Source organism: Equus caballus, chromosome 29 (genome assembly GCF_041296265.1).
Source record: "Equus caballus isolate H_3958 breed thoroughbred chromosome 29, TB-T2T, whole genome shotgun sequence".
NCBI classification, from domain to species: domain Eukaryota; kingdom Metazoa; phylum Chordata; class Mammalia; order Perissodactyla; family Equidae; genus Equus; species Equus caballus.
The window spans coordinates 38,140,625-38,163,853 of record NC_091712.1 but is presented as its reverse complement, the minus strand read 5'-3'; the positions used below and the strand labels follow the sequence as shown (position 1 = coordinate 38,163,853).

The window sequence follows — 23,229 nt, the reverse complement described above, 5'->3', positions numbered from 1 at the left end:
GATCACCCTCCCCGTTTCGAATTTCTAATTACTGCGAGACACCGCGGATTTAATTATTTTCTGCAGGCTACATCTCTTTTCCAGGGAAGAGAAAACAAGCCTTGGTGGCCAGGCTTAAATTTCGACGAAGCAAAAAAATTTACATGGCACGGCTTTGATCTTCCGAGGTGCTGTAACTGAAGGGCAGGAGCGGGGTAGAGGCAGGCAGTGGCGTAAAACACAGCAGGAGCATCTTCTGAAAATGTGGCCTCATGCTACTGGGCTACTGCACAGGCTTCAGTGAGCACCTTGTGGGTGATTCAGCTTGTCCCCGTCCCCTGTGTCTAGGAGCATACAGCTTATCACTTATTGGTAGTGAGCTGATGATGCTTGAGACGCATGCACAGAAGGGTCCAAAACAGCCCTACACACAATGAGAACCCGACTCCCACTCAATAAAGATGAGCAACACCCCCTGGTTAATAGGTGTCTGGCAGTTTTATGACCGCTCACAGCAGCCTTACGTGCGCGAGACGGAGCTTTGCCACCTTCTCAAGGAAACAAATTTCAACATCCACTTGAGCTATATAGCAGTCGAGGAGGCTGGCTGGACTCTGGGTACCACGATTTATCTGGCTGGGATGGAGGTCGCCTCATAACTCACAGTCTGTATAAATAGTAGTGTATGAATAAATGTACTTGCAGCCCATCCCTGAGGAAATAATAGCTGCAAATAAATCCTGCTATTTCTAAAGACATCAATTGGGGGAGACGTACAAAAATATCTGGGGATCTATTCCTTTCTTTCACCTGCAAATGTAAAGTGGATTTTTAATTAAATCAATGATGCCATTCAACATCCAACTCTGAGAATCATGGAGAGGCCCCCCCCCCAGCTGGGCCTGCTCCCCACCCCAAATCTGGTCCGTGCAGCGCGTGTCTGAGAGGAGAGGCAAGAAGAGGAATTGCTTATAAAACTCTCCACAACTCCACTGCATTACCAAAGAAGGCACGGAATATAAATACCTAAAGAACCACAAGGACCCTGTCATTTCTCATGTCGCCACAGCAGTCTGCAAAGGTCTCCGGACCCCACGGATGCACAATCAATGTGAGGTCTGGCTGAAGCAAACAGTGCCAGGTCCAGGGAGGGGGTGATCACAACCAGAAGGGATGTGTTCAATGTGCAAGGGCTGATGTGACAAAAACTCACTCAAAGAACCGGCCCGTCCTATAAAACTTTATGAACACCTTAGAACTTATAACCGACACTTTATAAAAAACATTCTTAGGTGCAGGAGACGATTTTCATTTTCTTATACCGAAAATAAGCACTTATTTTTGGAGGTGGCTGGGGAAGGTGGCTCAGAAAAGGAATGAACAGAAACAGTATAGAGCGTTAACGCAAATTAACACACGTCAACCGTAATGCCCAGGCAGAGCTGAAACCGCAGGTTGAGACAAAAGTGGAAGTCAAAAACGACTGACATCTGAATTAAAAGGTTAAAAGTGAATGTTCCGGTCAGGCACCCGCGCTGGTGGATTTTGTAGATAAATATTTTTGCCTTCAATGCACAAAACCCTTTAATCTTTGGAAAAGAGGAACTATTCCAAAATGACAACAAAACTTTGCCTGAATGTACTCAACAAGTGTAAGCCTTCATTGTTATACTGTTTGACAACACACAAATGTCCTCGGCACTAATGACACATTTGTAGCTACCATCAATGGCCCAGATGGATGTCGTATTTTCCCAGGGGGTCTCCTGTTTCCCTCCCTGCTATCGGATGTCCTTCCATGCTGCAGCATCCCCTCTCATCACTCACAGCTCAAAGGCTAAACATTCCTGAGACGTGGTTCACCAAGAACGGGACACTCGTCACTTCTCCCTGGCAGCCCCCATCACCAGGGCTCTCTGTGCAATCCTGATCTCTCACCTTTCTCCTGTGTGCCTCTCCTCCGCGTTTCTGCTCTAGGGGTGGCCTTACAGCATTCTGGGCTTCTCGTCTACCCACCACCCTAATCCCCTCGATTTTGGCTTGGGTACCACTTTTCACCTCATATACTTTGGTTCCTACGTTGGCTCTCTGAGTAGAGCCAGCTTTCTAAGTAGGGTTGACCCATGACCCCCAGGCTCTTTCTACAGCCCAGGCTCTCAGTTTGACCTTGACCATCGACTTGAAGTCTTTGGCCAAGTTTACACCCATCCCATATCTACGTTCCAAGCTCTGCCGGAAGGTCCCTCATTCACAGATCCCAGATCCCGATGCTGTGTTGAAAACTGTGGCCCCCAGGAACCCTCCCCTAATGCTTGTCCTTTAACTGCTGCCTTATCTTATTCACGGCTGTCTGAGGGGACCAGGCAATGGCTGCCCTTCCTTAGTAATAAGCTTAGGACTGCAATTTGCTCCTTAGATAAACTTGTCCTTCCAAGGCTGTGTTATAAATGCTCATTGATAATGATTTCAGTGTATTCTGCCTCCAACTCTGTCTCCAGGCGAAGAGGCATCATTTCGTGCAGGTATTACATTCTCTCTTCATTCCTGGAGCATCCCTGTGCTTGTCTGTTAACCATCGATCATCGCTACCTCTCTGCTCATCCATAAAAAAACCATGTACACCCAAATCATACACGCCCCTACCTGGCATGAAAATAAAACATTAAGAACACTAATATTTTTAAACAATCAAAATATTGACGATATTTTGTCTCGATGATGTTAAAATATTTTTGAACAATTTAAAAATAATGCTGAGTGAGCAAAGGTTTAGAAATCAGTTTCTCCTTTATTAATCGCGGCTCAGATTTCCGACATCTGATATTATCTACTGGGTTTCACTTACAAGCACGTCAACTTCCTACCTGTGGAAATGTATCTCTTTCCGTTCCAAACTATGTGAAAACTCTTACTGGAAAAAGAAGACAGATATTTTGAGAGGCGGCTGCACCTAAATGTAAGTATTTATATTCTGGTCTCTAATATCCACATTCAGCTATAATATCCTATGAAACCTGAACTCCAAATTGTAGAAATGAACCTGGAAATTATACAATACATTCCTGTACCCCCAGCCCTAACTTTCACTTTCATAAGATCACTTTCTAATTAGCATTTAAAAAAAAAAAAAAAAAAAAAGAGGGGCCAGCCCTGTGGCCAAATAGTTATAGTTCTGTGTGCTCCACTTCGGCAGCCTGGGGTTCGCAGGTTCGGATCCCGGGTGTGGACCTACTCTACTCATCAGCCATGCTGTGGGGGCATCCTACATACAAAGTAGAGGAAGACTGGCACAGACGTTGGCTCAGGGCTAATCTTCCTCAAGCAAAAAAAAGAGGAGGATCGGCAACAGACGTTAGCTCAGGGCAAATCTTCCTCACAAAAAAAAAAGAAAGAAAGAAAGAAAAGTCCTTCTATGACCATGCAGAAACCCTCCCAGTTTCCAAGGCAAGTCAACATAATGGAAACTTTTTAAATCCAAGAGCAATGACCCAAAAGGATTATGAGCTTGATTATGATTATAAATCTGTTACTCTAATCTTATGTTACTCACAATGGATGATGCCAGAAACTTTTTACTACAAGAGGCAGGATAGTATTTTCTAAAAGGACTTGCTACTGAAGACCTTTATAAAACATGACAGGTAACCACGTAGTATGTGCAATACTTTCTAGTCAATGCTGAACTCTCTCATTTATGCCACATGGTTCATCCAAAGAAGACACGAATAAATATTTACTGAATTAAGCTGAAAGAACATCAAAAACTAGATGATTTCTTTTTTTAACTGAAGTACAGCTGACACACAACGTTGTATTAATTTCAGGTGTTTGACATAGCGATTTGACATTTATTTACGTTACAAAATGATCATCCTGATAAGACTAGTTACATCTGTCAAAAAACTAGATGATTTCTTGACACCAGTTCCAATTCTACGCTCTATCATTAATTCAATAAGCATTCGTTAGAAACCACAGAGGTAACACAGTCTACTAGGTGATGCACGGAGCACACATAACAAAAACTACATTTGCCAAAGGGAGAAAGAAAATAAAAATAACAGCTATGGAAGACCCAGGCTTAGAAGAAATCTCAGAAGAAATATTTTTCCTTGTAGCATACAAAAATTACTGTCACTATAAAGACGGCAGTCCAAGGATTTACAGGAATGAATCTTAATTTGGAACATGAAAAGTATGTGACTTAGAATGATAAGGAAAAGATTCTGGGATGGATGGTGACACAGTAAATTCAGTTAGGGAGTTAGGGTAGCTGGGTCTTAAAATACCAGATTGAGGCTTTTAAGTCTGATCTAAAAGGCAAAAGGAGTCATTTGACACTCCTAAAAAAATATAGCGTTTTTTATGATAATTAAAGAACTCAACACCAGTGAATTTCCAAACAAGCCAATACACATACCTTCTGAGCTGTGTGTGTGTCTCTAAGTACATCCACAATAGTCTATGAGAAAAGGTACAGATGTTCTCAGTGAAAAACAAATTTAATCACCCCCAGACCATTGACTTTGGGCTGTTGACGCAGTCAGAGTGCACGCATTAATTTATACAAACACCAGCTAATCATTCTTGATGTTAGGAGAGAGCGAGTTCCGGGCCCCCAAAGACAGTTCACAAAACCAATTATCTACCGAGAGAGAATGGAAAAGTCGCTGTGCTCCGAAAGACACATTCCGGCCTTTGCAAAGCTCTGGGGAATCAGTCACACCTCACCGTTATTGGATCAACGTTTTTCTTGAAATCAGGAGGGTTTCCTGACTCCTCAGTACGTTCACCAATACGCCTGTCACATTCAAGAAATACTGTTTGTTTAAATGTACTGGAGTCCAGTTAAACTGCTTGCAGAAAAACTCCCTCCGTTTAAGAAATGCTGGCAACGTCTTTCCCATCTACAGTCCTCGCTTCGCCTTTCATTTTTGCCCTAAAGTAATTTTATATTGATCAGAAGTAAAAGGCCATTCATTTTATTGCAGGGCTGTCTTACCAGCCTAACTGAACAGTCGCTCTTCAGGGAGCCTTATTTTCCGTCGAACGACAATGTAAAAGAGATGATGTCTCCATCACCTTCCCTTTCTCTGCTCAGATTTCATCAGCTTTATCCTCTCCGGAACCCGAGCCGCTCTCCTGCTCTCCCACTGAGAGGCAGGGACGCTGCGCCCAGAAGAACTTGGCTTCGTAGACAGTATCAAGCGGGTAGAAACAGTCACAACGATTAACACGCTGTGAATACCTGTAAGCACTTTCCTTGTATCATCATTTTCCCCTCACAGCAGACTACAGGGCAGTCTTTTGACATCTTACAGTGAGGAGATTAAGATACAGAGAGGTTTAGTGATCTAAGCAAGGACACAGAGCTAACAAGATGAGCCTGGAGTCAAATCAACACAGTCTACATCCCTGATTAGCTACCAGGTTATCAAACAGACTGGGAAACAAGGACCAGAAAGCATCCTTTGTTTTTTATTGCTAACCTAGTACACGCACTAACAAATAACACCCTTACAATCTATAGGCTCCTAAAATTTTAATTCAAAGACAGATATCGCCAAGTTAAAAAGTGATAGCTACTGATACTGACCATTTTCTTAAAACCTCCAATTTTTGCTAATTCATACCACTTTTCAATAGCTTATGAAAAAAAGGGCATCAGAGAGAATCCTGACACCAAAAATTACCCCCAAAATCTTTACGTACCGTCAATCACAGTCTCCATCAACAACTGACAAATATTGTCCACTAATTGCTTTTGTGTGTTCTTTAGGCAAAGAAGATTTAAGAAACGTGTTGCAGCAAAATGCCTATGGTGTTCCATAAGGCATCCTTCATCAACATCTATTTTCTCCTAACGTTATCAGTGTTAGCCCAGACAGGTTAATCTGATTAATGTGGTTAACCTGGTAAACGCAGCCGCCTGCAAAGTCCACACAGATCTCAATCTGCAAGTGTTTCTTTTTTAAATACTATGTGTTAAGCATTAATCTAGACTGAATTAAGCAGAAACTGGACAAGAGGGCAGCCTGGTGGTGTAGTGGTTAAGTCTGTGCACTCCACTTCAGTAGCCCAGGGTCTGCAGGTTTGGATCCCGGGGGTAGACCTGCCACCGCTCATCAAGCCACGCTGTGGAGGCATCCCACATAAAACAGAGGAAAATTGGCAACTGATGTTAGCTCAGGGCCAATCTTCCTCGCCAAAAAAAAAAAAAAGAAAGAAAGAAAGAAAGAAAAGAAGAAGAATGTGGATGATATGGATAAGCTTGACCTTGGGAAGCTTGAAATTTAGTTAGAAAATGACTGAACAGCAATAAAGACAAAGTATAAGGCTGGAAAAAGAAGTCTGGACAAACCATAATAAATTTGGTTCTTTGGCTTCACAGTTCTGGGTTCCACCTCACTTTATTTCACCTAAGACACAGAGGTCAAGAAGATGAGACAACCTCAGAGCACGCCCTGGGGTCACCGAATGCTTTCAACAGTAGCCTCCGAGGAAGTCTTTGCCTTTGAAGCAATAGCGGTGCCCGGAAGAAGGCACTAGCTGATTCTGGAAGAATCAGACGTAGCTATTCAAGAAACACCATGGCCACAGACTGCCCTTCTATTAGTCATCTGTGAGTAAGTGTGAACACAACTCCTTGTCACAGGGATAAGGCTTTGGAGTGCCTACTGAAGTTCTTCAGAAAACAGACTGCCAACCATGAGTATTAACGTGCAGAAGGAGATGCAGAGCATAACTAATTGAGCCACAGAAGACAAAGAAGACAGGGAAGAAGAAAGAACATTCGATCCTGTTAGTTTCCACTCACGTCCCGCTTGCCTACTGGAACTTGACTCATCTCTAAATTTACTTCAGAGGCTTGAAGCAACGGCAGGTTATGTTCTTATAATTTAGGACATGGCTATCTCAGATCCCAAAATGCTTCTTGCCACCCCGGCTTCATTAGATAAATACACCTCACGTGCCATAAAAATACGAAGAAGGTGCCACAGGGGAGACTGAGTTCAAACTAATTAACACAACACAATGAAAATGCACTGGGGTGAGGATTTTCATGGGAGGAAAGCAGCGAATGATTCCCTGGGTGGAAACCAAGTTCTTAAGCGGAGTTCCACAATCAAGGAGAATGGGACGTTTTCTTCAGTCGTGGCAGTCTACTCAGAATCTTGAATTCTTTGGTTCTTCCTTTTTGTTTATGTGGACAGGAAATAAACTGGACAAAAAAATACACAATTCAGTCCCCTTCCACATTTTGTGTGTGGGTGTGTGAGGAAGACTGGCCCTGAGCTAACATTCGTGCCCATCTTCCTCTATTTTATGTGGGACGCCCCCACAGCATGGCTTGAGGAGCAGTGCAGGTCTGCACCTGGGATCCGAAGCTGTGAACCCTGGGCCACCAAAGCGGAGCATGCAACTTAACCGCTATGCCACAGGGCTGGCCTCTCTACGTTTTTTTTAAGCATCCAAATCTTTTAGTGTATCATAAACAAAAATATTGCACAATATAATTTTTTCAGCTCCAACATGCCAGTTTTTGGGTCCACAGGGTGCTCAAACATTGCATACGCATCTTTTCATAGGACTTTGTTAATCCGTGTAATTTCTAAGAGCAACTTTCAGAGAAGTCAAAGGAAGGTTTTAATGAGTGTTACACTCAAATTGATATCTAATGATCGACACTTTAATTCCTTTGTGCATATCAGCATGATAGGTCATGTTAAAACAAGGTCTAGTTTGGGGCCAGCCCGGTGGTGCAGCAGTTAAGTTCGCATGTTCCACTTCAGCAGCCCAGGGTTCGCCAGTTCAGGTCCCGGGCATGGACATACGCACTGCTTATCAAGCCATGCTGTGGCAGGCTTCCCACATATAAAGTAGAGGAAAGGTGGGCACAGATGTTAGCTCAGAGCCAGTCTTCCTCAGCAAAAAGAGGAGGATTGGCAGCAGATGTTAGCTCAGGGCTAATCTTCCTCTCACACACACACTAAAAGATCCAGTGCAATTTATCATATTGTTTCTTTTTCTGTTTTTCCAACGATCTAGTGGTCATATGCTCATTAGAAAATTACTCTCATTATATTAGTTTCATCCAAAAATGGACATTAGGATGCCAGCATTTATTAAATCAATAGCATTATTACATTTCAATTCCATGGCACTGAATTAAATTTAGCCAATGTAATATTTATAACAAAAATGTACTAAAAAATCTATAAGCTGAACACTAATAAGCATTTCCATTTTTTACTTACAGCTGTAAATAGCAGTTTTATCTACTCGTCGTGCATTAAATCAAGTTAAAAAACAGTAATGAGAACATGTGGTACTATATACTTCAGCCTAACCGCACGATTTATAACAGACAATTATAGTGGGCCTATTTCACAGGGAGCCCAAAACTGGTACACAAGGTTGTTTAAAAAAAACGGGGCAATGAGAATGTCTTTCATTGATTAACATTTAGCACCATAAAAGCATTTGTAAGTGGCAAGAAATTCAATCTTCCTTACAGCACCACCGTGAAAAAAAAAAAAACAAGGCTGATTTTGCGTGTGTAGGTAAACAGTGATTACACCGTCTTTTCTCATGCTTAGTTAATTCTCTTCCAATAAGCCGCTATCTCCTCCTGTTTCCACAGCAACGCTCTGGGCAGGCTGAGCGCTGTGGGCTGAAAAAGAGCGTGGCAGCAGCTCTGGGGGTCAGCCTCCCTCCCAGCTCCACACCCCACGGATGGGGTGTGGTGGACAAAATTATTGTTGGGTGCCCTCTTCTGCCGAGAGTCCTAAATGCAAGGAAACTATTGTCATAGAAATAGGACTAAGGGCCCTGATCTGTCCCTTCTCGGGTAGATACCACCCTTCACGGAAAATAGGTAAGAGCTGGTGATGAACAAAACTTCTCCCCAAAGCAGGCTGACTCTTGTATTCTGATCTTTCTAGGCATGGACAGTGGCCACTGAAACACAGGGAGATCAGACACACCTAGCGTGCGCTGTCACAGGAGGAGGATTCCCATGGCCAGCCAGCCCGGCACAGATCTAAGAACAAAGTCTCATGCGCCCTCCTCAAATCCGGGCCGCCATCGCTTTCAATCGGTCAGTCTGTTTCCAGAAAAGTATTCATTCCCTAGACCTCGGTTTGCACAGTTGGCATTTGGGGGCCAGATCATGCTTTGCGGGGCGCTGGCCTGTGCCCCGTAGGATGTATGGCTGCATCTCTGGCCTCCACCGCTAGAAGCCAGTAGCAGCTCCCCCTATTGGACCATCTAAACGCCTCCAGACATTGCCCAGTGTCCTGATGGGGAATTCTCCCAGTGGAGAACCACAGACTTAGATACACTGAAGAGAGAGGTCAGGTAGAGTCGAGGAGACACCGGAATGTGTGGTCTCCTCGCTTCACTTTCTGTGAGCGGGCTCAAAATCGCCTGCGTCTCTTAGCCTCTGTCTCCAGCATGAAGTCCTTCTGGCAGCTTCCGTCCCTTGGTTTGATTGGCCATGCACACCATCCTCTTCAGTTTTGACCCACTTTGATGCTATCTCAACAAGACATGGAAATCCTGGTATTTAGCATTTGTGCCAGTCTACACTGCAGATGCGTGCTATGGTTACCTACCCTCCAGAGGCCACCACTCCAAATACCTAGTGTGTAAAATTAGAAGATGCTGTTGAGAATGAAGGGAACCAAGGCCAACACACCATCATCCCAATATGGCGTCATGGAATAGTTACTGTGTGTGCAATACAATGACGATGACTGAGGTACTTGTTGACCCACCTGCCTGCCACTATGGCAGTAATGGGTTTGTGGTGTTTAAGGACTAAGCTATCACTTCAAACCCACAGGCAAGCAGATCTGTCACCAGGATTGGTACTAGTCTCTGAGCAAAGCTTTACCCATCAGGCTGCCTGCCCATGCACAGACCCGAAAACCCTAGTCACACTGACCTAAGCCATCAGGAAATCCATTATGTCACATGACAAAGGACTCAGGAGGAAGGAAGGGCAACTCAAGACTGGTTAACAGAGCCGTCAACAATGTCATAAATGGCCCGGTTCTTTCCATCCTTCTCCTTTGACACTCTTTATGGGACAGCTTTACTCCTAGTCCAGCTCCCCTCATGGTCTCAAGATGGCTGCAGGCACTCCAGCCTTCTCAGCTGGACATGATAAAATGTAGAGGAAGAAGAGAGCGCCACCCTTCCCTAGCCCTCTTCCTAAAAACAAGGAAACCTATTCCAGAAGCCACTCAGCTGACTTCCTCAGGGATTGTTGACCCAAGCTGGTCACAGGCCTCTTCCTAAACCAATCACTGACAAGAAAAATGGGACCCCTACTAAACCCTACACCAGTGGTGTTATGTCTACACTGGGAGCACCACCACCCTGTGGAGAGCAGGCACTGGAAGGGGCGGGCGCATTTGTTAATGATTACAATAGGGAAACATCCTGCCCTAAAAGTCAACAGAACCTCTGTGCAAGGCAACCGCATAGTGAGGAGTCAGTCACCACATCCCAGTTCACCCACGACGCTTGATAGGCTACACTTAACCCTCTCAAGATTCATTTTCTGGCTCTTAGTTCCAATAATACTTATTTGGCTCAGCCTTTACGTATCCTCGTTTACTGAAAAGGGACAGAAGAAAACCCCTGGTGTTGGGATTCAGATGGATCTGCGCTCACGTTCTGGTTCCATCGCAGGCTCTCTGCACAAGGCAGGACAAGAGATGAACTTCTCTGAGCCTTGAGTTTCCTCAAGTTTACGGTAAGACCAATAATATGGAGCGCCGAGTTACTGCGAATACAATGAGAGAATGGAGAGCGCCCAGCGCCATTTCTTCCATCCTGTGGGTGCTCAACAATGAGAAGCTCCCGTCAACACTTTGGCAACAACTTTCCACCAGAGAACGATGTCAGAGTTCCTGTGAAGTGCCCATGGCTGCACGTGCCTTTTGTATTCGGTGCCTCTGTACCCTATCTTGAAGGGTCTGGAAGGGTTAGTGGTAGATTCCAAAGACACTCCACAGGTGCGTAACTTATTACACGAGAACCAGGACTGACAACATCGTCCCTGCCGTCTCTCAGAAGCATCACAAACAAGTGAGGTCCAGCGAGTGGACTAATTTCTACAAAAATCACACCTGAAACGACTAAATTTCCCAAATTCCTTTGCAGATTGGAGTTATGTATGCGCGTATTTACTGTCCGGAGAATTCAGATGCTAGGGAAAGAGTTGAATCCTGATGGGGGTCTAGAAATCTCTCTGGTAGCTACAAGAGCGACATCTTGATAAATATTAACGAGCCTTAAGCCGGGTTTCTACCATTGCAAACGAATTTGTCCTTTTTTTAACGTTGAACTCAGAACATTATATATTCATGTAAAAGTTTATCTGATTTGTTTACGCCATTCCTTCTGGTTATAAATGGGGGGGAGACAAAATTGGAGGTAGATTTTAACCTTATCTTTGACCTGTGCCATCAAGACAAGGAAACTCAGAGTAGGGTGGCTGTCTAAGAGAGAAGACACAGGACTCAGGGATTCCCACACTTTCATCGACATCCACAATACACACGAACTCCCTCGGGTGCTTCTCATGGTAGGAGGGCATGCACCGAAGGTCGGGGTTCGCAGCACAGAAGCATGGATGTGCCGGCTCCTATCATATGTGGTCCTCATTTCCCATTAGATCTTAAACCTCTGGAGACCTAAAGGACTTCATCTTCTCTGACATCAGTTCCCCTACTTGAGATACTGCGATTTGCAACCGCCTGTTCATGACAAGCCCCCTGAGGACTAAAAATAGGACCAAATCTACAAACAATCTATAGCTTTAGGGGAAAAAAACTGCCTCTGTATCATTTTATTGTGGTCTATCATCAAATCCTCCATAGAAGAAAGAATTATAATCACTCCTTAATTCTTCTTATTAAGAGAGAGTAGCATCTGAAAAAAAATTAAAATATGATGCGACAATCACTTTGAAACGTTTGTGTTTTACAAATAAGAGATCTTTGCCCGCTCCTCATAGCCCAACACCAATTACGTTAAGTTCATGCGAATGTTATCTTGCCTTCCTTGGAACGGCAGCCCCTGGAGAGAGCCAGGATAATCAGCGGCCCACAGAGGCCTTTTAGGAATGATAACTCAGAGCCGATAACCCAAATTTGACTATGTTCTTAAATTCTTAATGTTTAGAATTAAAAGCCAGGCGCTATCTAGCAGCCCGCAAGCAGCAGGGGTCCAAGCTCCTGCAATCGAGCAATGGTTAGAGCGAACGCTTTCTATGGCTGGGGTCTGTGATTTTTATGGTTACATTTATTGTTTGACCAAAGTTGCCCTCTTTATGGTGGCTCTCACAAGACTTTCTCCGAGACTCATAAAAACGAGGTGGCCCCCACGGTCCTTTTCCAGTTATGTCATTCGCCATCTGCAGTTCAAGAGCCCAGAACACACGAAGAGTAACTCCCTCTGGCTTCTCTCCATTGCCAAGGATGGGCATCACGTAAACTGCGCTTCTCTGACTTACCAACCCAGAGGGACTCTGTTTAACAAACCTCTCCAAGTCTTTAAAGAAAAGAAACGGCCGAGGAGTGAACGTCACACAGCCCTCGCAGAGCCCAGCGTGTGGTTAGGGAGCTCCGAGGTAAGACGGCCTGGTAGGGGCCACCGGATAGAAAACCCAAAAGTTAACTCACAGGGGCGAGCCACCAGTCCGATAACAACATGACCTACTGTCTCAGACAGCCTTTCTTTAAAAGAATCATTTGGGTTGAAGTGGATGAGATGGAAATATCAACCCCATGTCACGCCAGCATTTCTTGCTAAATTATTTGGGATCAGACACTCTGCCAGGTGAGACAGGGAAAGTCATGACAAAGAAATTCGGTGCTGGCCCCATATGGGGAGTCCCCAAAGCAAATTCTGGGAGAATCTTAAGTTTCCCACCTGAAGGCCAAACTTAGCTGAGTTTTTATTGTTGCTGAATTTAGCTGCGGAACAAGAGGAAGAGGAATCGGTCGCCATGGAAACCGCAACATCGCAATCTATAGTAACCGAACAGCTCACATCCTTTCTTACGCCTCTGGCTGTACCAGACGAAAGGAGAAAGCACAGCTTTTCTCTTTGCCATGCTTCATCTTCTCTCTCCAGCTTTTCACCCAGGTCTCAGGTGCTAAAGTTACAGAGGAGGTTCACTCCCAGGGGTTAAATCCACAATTACACAACAGGTACATCGTTTGAAGCCGAAAAGAGCTAAAGAAATACCAGGACTCGGAATCACAGTGCACTATGAGCATCGCCTGAACGCTCTTAACAGAGAAGAAATACGTGCACGGAATGTCTGTCTGTCTGTCTGTCTTTGTTTGCTTGTGTTTAAAAAAAAAACCGTAATGGCCGCATGCAGCATCTTCTATCAATTAGCCTTTTCTCTGCTGTCTCTTCCTTCTGCTTATTAAACAGTAACCGACGGGACAGCCAGATGCAAAGAAGAAAGGACGACAGGCGTAGCTTGAGACTGGACCAAACCAGATGTAACTTATTGCTTTGCCATTACGGAAAGCCCTTTATTCACAGATTCCAAGGGCGCCTTCTAACGCCTATCAGTTAGAGATACATAATTTTGGATCCGTGTAACAGCTACGTGTGTCAAAGATGACAGAAACTGAGCCATGGGAGGGAGACCAAGAGACCAGGCACTTTATCCAAGTACTAGACCAGGTATGCTTTTGAAGTGCCGTGAGTCCTGAGGAGGGAAATCCTCAGTTATCATGACCTCAGCTCCCTTTAACCTCCACGATAGCCAGAGATGTTGACTGGAATTAAGCAGGGAGGCAATAACAGAATGGATCATCACTAGAGTCCCGGGTGTAGACACCCCATTGAAAAACACCTCTCTCCTCAGCCTCCAATAATACAGAAACAACCAGGACACGTGGGTTTTCACTGCCCAAGTGCCTCTCATCTCTTCAGTTACCATACCTCCCTGGGAATGAGAGTGTCATATGAGGAAAGGCAATGCAAGACAGCGGAAAACAGACCCACCGGGAGGCGGAAGCCAGCCACTGAGTGCCGGCTCTCCACTGAAGCAAACGGTTTCTCCAGCCCATTCCTCAACCTCACTGTGTCTCCACTTTGTTTAACGAGGAAACAATACATAACACCACAGCACCTTACAATACGTTATCACGCAGACCCAGAGAGATCTTAAGGGCCAGACACTCTGTAAAGAAAATAAATCCCCCACCCCCCACAACACAGGTGAGGCAAAACTAAGTCTGCTCTGCAATCATTTCAGCAAGAAGCGAACGCTGACCCTGCAAGTCCACGAGCAATGGGATTTCACGGAATGGGGGGCTTTTTATGCCAAGATGTGTCCTTAATTTCACTTCATCACTAATATTTTCCTCGGCGCTCTCAACTATTCCCTTTTCTTTGCCAAGATTTGACCCAGAGTATTTTTAGCTGATCACGAAAACGCCTGCTTAGCAGTGAATCCAGCACATCATAAGCACAGAGCCCTCTCTTTCCTCTCTAGACACAGTCGTCCCCATCACTCAGAACCACTCACGGGAGTCTCACCTCACTAAGTTATGTTCATGACCTCTCCTGAGCAGTAATTCTTCTAAGTTGATTTTTGTACCTATTTCGTCGCTAATCCATTCAAGGATTGTTACTGACCGCTTCCTAGGTGCCAGGCACTCACTGTTCAAGGCACTGGGGATGGAGCAGTCATAAAAACCATCCACTCTCATGGAGCTGACATTGTAGCCAGGGGAAACAGATCAGATGCAAAAAAAAGCACATTAATATAGAGCCCTGAGCTAACATCTGTTGCCAATCTTCCTCTTTTTGCTGAGGAAGACTGGCCCTGAGCTAACATCCATCCGTGCCCATCTTCCTCTATTTTATATGTGGGGTGCCGCGACAGCATGGATTGATGAGTGGTGCATAGGTCCATCCCCGGGATCTGAACTGGCGAATCCCAGGCCGCCAAAGTGGAGAGCCTAAACTTAACCACTACGCCACCGGACTGGCCCCTGGAGAGTGCTATTTTTTATTTTAAGCAGAGAACTGAAGAGAGTAAGGGAGAAGCTATGCAAGCATCTGGGGGAATCACCTTCAGCGCGTTGTTGCAAGGCCTGAGGAGGGCATCTCAGCATGCTGGAGGGGCAGCAGGAAGCCAGGGGTGGGGGAGGAGAGTATATGGAGGCCCTGAGCAGATGGACTCAGAGAGCATGCAGGGGGACCCTGGGCATCCCCCCAAGTGGGATGAGATGCCACCAGAGTTATAACCAAAAGACTGACACGATCTGAATTTTGTTTCAAAAGAATCTCTCCGGCTGCTCTCTAAAGAACAGACCACAGGGAAGCAATGATTAGAAGCTGGGAAATAAGTTCGGAAAACAATGCGACAGTCCACAAGAGAGATGGTAGCCTGGACTAGGGTCATGATGATGTAGCACGAGAAGAATGAGTGAATTCGTGACACATTTGGAAAGTAGAGCCAACAGGCCCTGGTCACGCACTGGAAGGAGGTGTGCAGGAAAGGATGAACACACACAGAAGGCCGGACAGAGACCGCGGTCCTTAGAAAGGGCCTCTTGGCAGAGTCAGCTCGTGACTGGCATCTGGGAATATGGCTGATAAACAGTACCCCGCACTGATATAAAATTTTCTCTAAAAATACAGAGAGGCCCATGGCTGCTGGGTTGTGTGTACAAACAACATGGTTTATACTAAAACCTCTGGGTTCCTGCTTGGAGTCTGGAAGGCGGGTACATCCTAGGCAGAAGGCACCTACACAGCCAGCCCCTAATAAAAACCCTGGGCACCGAGTCGCTGATGAGCTTCCTGAGCACACGTTGTCCCTGCTTGCTGCAGGAGGAATTAGGAGCATCCTGTGCAACTTCCCTGGGAGAGGACTCTTGGAAGCTCGCATGTGGGTTTCCAGAATTCACCCCATGTGGCTTCTCCCTTTGCTGACTTTCCTTTCTTTCACCGGAATAAACTATAACTGTGATTATAACAACACTGGAGTCCTGTGAGTCCTGGTGAGCCACCAAACCTGGGGGCAGATCCGGGGACCCCTGACCCAGGGGTGTGAGAAGCAGAGAGCCCTCGCGGAGGATGCTCGAGTTTCCGGCTTCAAGTCTCAGTTCTTTATCTCCACTTCCCTTCGCTCTAATGCTAATCTCTAAACAGCTTATTTGGGATTTCAAATACATTGAGATTTGGAACATTTGTTTTTCTTAACAGGATGAAAAAAATATTCAAACAATTTCACTTCTTTCAGGGATAAAAACGGAGAACGGATTTTAGCGACATTTCAAATACTGTTCTTTCCTTGCAATTACGAGGTGTGGTCGTGAATGAAGTCAGCAGAGAAGCATGTGCTTTCCCGGGGCCTCAAATCTGTAGTCCTCGAAGGGAAAAATACTTTACTTCAATTAACTGGCAAATTAGGAACTGCTGTTTCTTATTTGTAGCTCTTTTTGTTGTCTATACGAGCTGTCAGTGAAACTTCTATAATTTCACATTTGCAAACAAGTGGGGTCACAAACATAGATTACAATTAACAAGAAGTGCAGAGAATGAAAAGTAACCATAATTATAGAAGGCTTGTGAACATCTGACACAAGAAATACTACATTAATTATCGTTAGATTCTTATTGTCTAGGCTCCCTCAGCCCTATTTTTAAAACTTAACTAAATTCCCCCAAATTCATTTGTTGTACCTTCGTAAATACTTAATGAACCAGAAAACTGAAACAGTGCAGAAATCTCTGGCCAAAAAATGGAATGAGCCTTGTATTAAATTGATTTTTTTAAGGATAGAAACAAACCGAAAAAAACCCATCCTAGCAGTTCTTTGTGAAGACAAAAGTAAAAAGCTTTTACTGAAACTGGGGCATTTCACTTTATTTGACAGTGGGACGTACTGTAAGTGAATCCAATGATGGCTTGCAAAGGTTGCAGAATGAGTAAAAAAAAAAAAAACCGAGTGACACACTTTGCTGATTTTTTTTTCTTTCTTTCTTTTTTTGTTGAGGAAGATTCTTCCTGAGCTAACATTCACTGGCAGTCTTCCTCTTTTTTTTCTTTTTTTTTTTTCGATTCAGAAATTAGCCCTGAGCTAACGTCTATGCCAGTCTTCCCTATTTTGTATGTGGGGTGCCTCCACAACATGGCTGATGAGTGGTGTATCTCTGCACCTGGGACTCAAACCCACGAACCTGGGCCACCGAAGCACTAGGCTGTGGGGCCAGCCCTGAGACCTCACTGATTTTCACAGTGCAACCACCTCTACAGACTTATTATTTTTCAAGAGTAAATTAGTATTAATATATGGATTGTTTCAGCAAATCTATCAGGTCTCAATAATGAGGCGGGCTTTCAAGAAAAATAATCATTTCTTTATGTGCTTTTCAATAAGATGTGTTTTGAATCCCCTTCCCTTTTTTTTTTTTTTGGATACGCATTTCATTAATTACTTACCTTTCAACTGAACCTACATTTTGAAGATTATCTGAATTTTCCGTATAAGGGAAGTCATGGTTCCCAGTAAAATACGGTATCCAAAAGTCATTCAAAGTTTTCTCTCAAATCAAGGGTAAATAGTGGGAATGCTCATTAGGAGTTTGTTTCTACACCGTTGCTGTCTGTATTCATGACAGAAGGGAAATTCTACACATGAACGCTATCAGACTGCATTTACAGACATAGACACACAGATACCAATGCAGATATGGGAACACATCCCCCAAAGTGACAAACACTGCAGCACAATGAGATTCATTCCTTTAAAATACTCACTTGATCTAAAGCGTAAAAATAATAAAAACAATGGCTTTGAAATACTGCTCATCTCCAGCCATTAAATATGCTTAGCTTTGACTTCTGTCTCATGACAGCTGAATGCTACGGCAACTTTCCATAACATGTACCTAGGAGGATTCGTGGATGAATCCAAACATATATACCTTTCACCATAATGAAAGTAATAGAAATAAGTTTGCCTGCTGAGAAACAGTGATGATCAAATAGTAACAACAGAAAAAAATACATATAAGTTCTATTTTTGGACCCTGCAGGAGAATACTGCTTGCAGAAACTTTTAAAAACTTGAGACAGAAAATTTCTCTTGTTTTTATTAAAATGAAGCAACTGCTAAGACAGTTTGAACTTTATCCCATGCCCCCATGCCATTTCTTGGAACAATTTTAATTACCTCCATAATTAGAATTACCTCCATAGGGAAAATAACAGTAGCGAATGCTATTTTATGATTTCTTCAATATGGTACATATATGAAGTGTGGTTGTGCTGGGTTGTATGGTGTCTCCTAAAAGTTCATATCCACCCAGAAGCTAGGAATGTGACCTTATTTGCAAACAGGGTCTTTGCAGATGCAATCAAATTTAAGCTGAGGTCATACTGCATTCACATGGGCCCAAATCAAATGATCGGTGTCCCTATAGATAGAAGGCAATTTGGACAGACGTCCAGAGAGGAGAAAGCCATGTGAAGATGGAGGCAGAGACTGGAGTGATGCTGCCAGAACCCAAGAAATGTCAAGGAGTGCAGGCAGCCACCAGAAGCTAGGACAGACGCACGGGACAGGCTCTCCCCCAAGCCTTCCAAGGGAGCACGGCCCTGTGGACACCTTGACTGACTCCTAGGCCTCCAAAACTATCAGAGAATAAATTTCCAGTATTTCAAGCCACCAGCGTGTGGTAATTTATAACAACAGCCTTAGGAAGAGAATACATTGGTTGCTCTCACAATTTCAAAATTAAATGCATAAATATTCACTCCACACCAAGTGTGGTTAAGAAAGTAAAACTGCTCATTGCTTTTCCATCAAATTGAAATAAGAGAAAACATTTATAAAAGTGTCTCGCAAGCTTTAAGAACACATAATTTTCAATTCAACCAATTTTTATTTATTAAGGGCCAATTCCCTATGTCCCGCCCTGTGAAAAACAGTAAATATTGACTATTCACTCTTATAGCAACTATTAATTAGGAACAAAATATCGAATAAGAAGAGGGTCATTTTCAGGCACTCCATCAAAATAATAGTCTGGGGGCGGGCCCCGTCCTTGGCCAAGTGGTTAAGTTTACATGCTCTGCTTCAGTGGCCCAGGGTTTCACCTGTTCAGATCCTGGGCGAGGGCATGGCACCACTCATCAGGCCATGCTGAGGCAGCATCCCACATGCCACAACTAGAAGGACCCACAACTAAAAGTATACAACTACGTACTGGGGGGGATTTGGGCAGAAAAAGCAAAAAAAAATAAAAAAATAAATAATAGTCTGAATTTTAAAGAAAGACATTTAAAAAAAGTTAGGGAAGACGGTGAACGTATTTGGGAAAATGTAAACGAATCATTAAACCCTGGAAGCAGGTCAACAGCCTTTGGCAGAGAGTAGCTGTTCAATAAATGTGCAACGAATTCGTTAATTTTTAATTAAAACTATGTTAGGCTTATTAATGTTTATACCTTTGAGTCTTATTCATGGTTCTAAATAATAAGTCTGCAAATCCAATTAATCTATAACTATGTTAACTCAAAATACTTCCGATCAGTGAGTTAAAGACATATATCCACTCAGGAATCAGATCACTTATTTGACAAACATTTACTGAGCATACGACAGCCAAGGAGTGATGTTTGGCTGCATGTACTCAACAATGAACAAGACAGACAAGATGCTGGCCGCCCCAGAGCTGCAGAGCTGGCCAACAAGAGAGGGAAACCACACAAGGGTTCAGTGGAACTTCGACCTGGGTGACAACGCAAAACAGAGCAGGTACCCAGGGGAGCCCAGTCTCAGAGGCCAGAGGTCCAGAAGGCTTCTTTCAGAGAATTTATATTCATGATCGAAGGACGAGTAGGAAGTTAACAGAAAGAACGACACAAGTACAAAGAGCATCTGGAGACGAGAAAAGGCCAGCGTGTGGAGCGCTGAGGGGCGCAGCACAACCCAGCCGTGGAGGACCACAGAGGGCGCACAGTGAGGGCTCACCAGGCACAGGACTTCCTGGAAGGATGTGAGAGCTCAGCCCAGCGTCCAGACGACAAGATTTTAAAAATGGGAGTGCCAGATGAAGAGGGCAGACTAGAAATCCACGTGACTTTTACCTCTTTCAAAATCTAACCAAGACTATGGTAAAGAGATTATTATTTTTTTTTAAAAAGACACAAATCCACTCAACAGCAGCAAAGGTATGGAAGCTAAAATGGAGATGAACAAGAAGTAACTAATTGAACATATGCATCAGAGATGAATCCCAAGCCTGCGGCAGAGAAGCTGAGAACCAACCCAGTGGAGAACGTGGGAATCTCCAGGAGACTCAGAAACAGTAATGGCTCCTGTGTCTGAAACCGGGTGCATGGGAGCAGATGAAATAAGAAGTGTGGGGCACTGTCAGACCCCTAGGCATCCTCCCCTACCGACCCTACAAGACCAGCTGTCCTCCTCCAGGCTCTCCTAAGGGGATGAAACACAGTGCCCGGTCTGTGGGTGCCAGGACGGACACTCTCAGTGCACAAACGCCAGGCCCTCTTCTTGCCACTCAGCTCCTAGAATGCTGGCAGCTGGACCTTGAACCCCAGATGGGCAGTTGAAAAATGCCCCCTGGGAAATCACCTAAAGAGGAAAAACCACCGTACAAATTAGTAGCCCCCAAAGGTCACCTAAGCGGACTAGCCTGCCCTTAGCTTTCTAATCTCCCCTCTTACTCAAGAACACACATCAAGGATTTTCAGCTATCTAAGGAAAGCTTCTAATAAGAAAGACACACACCAAAAGCAACATGGAGGAAAGAAATTATTGAGCAAGAAAAAACTCTAAAAATAATCAGTCATTTCAATGAGATTAACTCGTGCTTCCAGGCCACAAGAACAGGGGGCTATAAAGACAGCACTCAGGGAGAAAACACCCAGCCAGTGCTGCTAAGAACGTGACAGCACAAATGAGTTGAGAAAACTTCTGACGGTGGAGCGAACAGACCAGGAAAGGAAAAATAGAACTGAGAAGAAAAAAAATTAACAAGCCAGTCCAGGAGTACCATATCCACGTAGCCACAGCCCAAGAAAGGACAAGAGAGGAGAAAGAGGTGGAAGACACCATTTTAAAAGAAATGTCTCCAAATTAAAGGCGTTGAGCTGCAGACACTCGAAGTACTCAGCATTATGGATGAAGAGAGATGCCCACGAAGGGTACCACTGCGAAATTTCAGAACAGTGGAGAAAAAGAGGGTATGAGATTCCAGAGAAGAGAAGAAAACTGAAGCACTATCTACAAACTCTTGAGAGGAGTGACCGCTAACCTGGAATTCTATACCCAAACGATCAGTGGAACATGAGGACAGAATAAGGACGTTTTCAGGCGCTCGAGGTGAGATGAAATGCTGCCACCCCTGGGATGGCCTGACACATTTTATGGCCTCTGTAACCTGAGGACAGAATGGCAGAGGCAGGAAGACCAAGTCTGTTAACAACAGCTGGCTCACTGTGACCCTCTCCCAAAGAAGCCCCCATTCTCTGCTCTGGGCCCAGCCACCCGGAGCAGATGGGAGCACTCAATTCCCTTGGGCCTATTCCTGGAACCAGAGTAGAAAACATAAATCTGCTGATTCCTGTCCATCTTTCCATGGGATGTCCAGTACCTGGAGTTCGTGCTACAACTTTGGCAGACGCCCCAACTAGGATAAACCCTAATTTTCTTTAGATTAACTCATGATTGGCCTACTCAATTCACTGTCCAGCTATCTTCTCCTCCAAAGAGCTGGAGAACGGCCTCTCCTGGAACAGTCAGGGCTGTGCTTGCTTCTTATTTTGTCAAAAGCGAAGAATAGAACCTTTGGGAAACATACACAGGCAGGAACACTACACAGAGAGGCAAGGAAATGATTAACACAAAAGTTAGGGTGCTGGTTACCACAGCCGAGTCCAGAGAGAGGATGGGGAAAGACAAGTGGGGGACTTCTCATGGACCAGCAACTGCCCAGGTCCAGGCTGGAAAGGGATGTCTGTATTTGCCTGTATTTTCATTATGTTACTCTTTGAACTTCTCACATGTGTATAATATATTTCAAAATAAAATTTACTTTTTCTGGGTTTTCTTTCTTCTTCTTCTTCTTCTTCTTCTTCTTTTTTATTGCTCAGGAAGATGTGCCCTGGGTCTGCTGCTAATCTTCCTCTATTTTGTATGTGAGCCAGCACCACAGCATGGCGACTGACGGACGAGTGGTGTAGGTCTGCGCCCAGGAACCGAACCTGGGCCACTGAAGCAGAGCACACCAAACTCAACCACTAGGCCACTGGGGCTGGCCCAGAATTTACTTTTACAAGGATGAGGGACACGATCAGATCTGTACATTTAAAACATTACTGGTCCTGGACCGCCGGCACAGCAGTTAAGTTCGCACACCCTGCTTCGGCAGCCTGGGGTTCACCGGTTCAGATCCCAGGTGCGGACCTACACACCGCTTGTCAAGCCATGCTGTGGCAGGCGTCCCACATAAGTAGAGGAAGATGGGCATGGGTGTTAGCTCAGGGTCAGTCTTCCTCAGCCAAAAAAAAAAAAAAGAGGCAGATTGGCAGCAGATGTTAGCTCAGGGCTAATCTTCCTCAAAAAAAAGAGAAAAAAGAAAGAAAGAAAATATTACTAAGGTTACTGTGAAGAGGAGAGAGTGGACATCATGGTAGAGGTCAAGGGAGTGATGGGGGTGGACGGGATGGGAAGAGGTAGATGAGCCACAAAGGTTACAAAAGAGGAGATGCTGTTTGTCTTTATTATTATTATCATTATTAATTTTTTTGCAAGGGGAGGACATTAGCAGGAAAGGAAGGAGGGAGGGAAGGGGAGGAAAGTGAACTATTTGGTCAGTTGGCAAAAAAAAAAACAGTCCAAGGTAACGTTTCCTTGTCAGTGATCACTACTGCTAACGGTATAGTCCGTTTATACCGTTCTTCTAGAAGACTAAGCTCAAAATACTGTAAAAGTCATCATTCAACGAAACCTCAGAACACAACTCCATGACTTTTCACAAGAGGCCTCCACGGGTCCAATTTCACACACACGGAAAGTGCAGAAGAAGAGGGCTCATCCCTGGCTGTGACAGGTTAGAATCCTGCGTGAGGACTTCCGTGGAGACAAAATTCAGGAAGCCGGCACCCAGCCCAAGCCCCAAGCCCCAAGCCCGTGCTGCGTGCGGGACCTCAACACCATTTTACTT

At 44.5% G+C, this 23,229-nt stretch overlaps 1 protein-coding gene across 7 annotated transcripts in view; it reads right to left on the bottom strand.

Annotated features, from left to right (window-relative positions):
* SFMBT2 (Scm like with four mbt domains 2) overlaps window positions 1-23,229 on the bottom strand; it is a 244,773-nt gene that overhangs the window by 93,314 nt on the left and 128,230 nt on the right. The gene's annotated exons all lie outside the window — the stretch shown is intronic.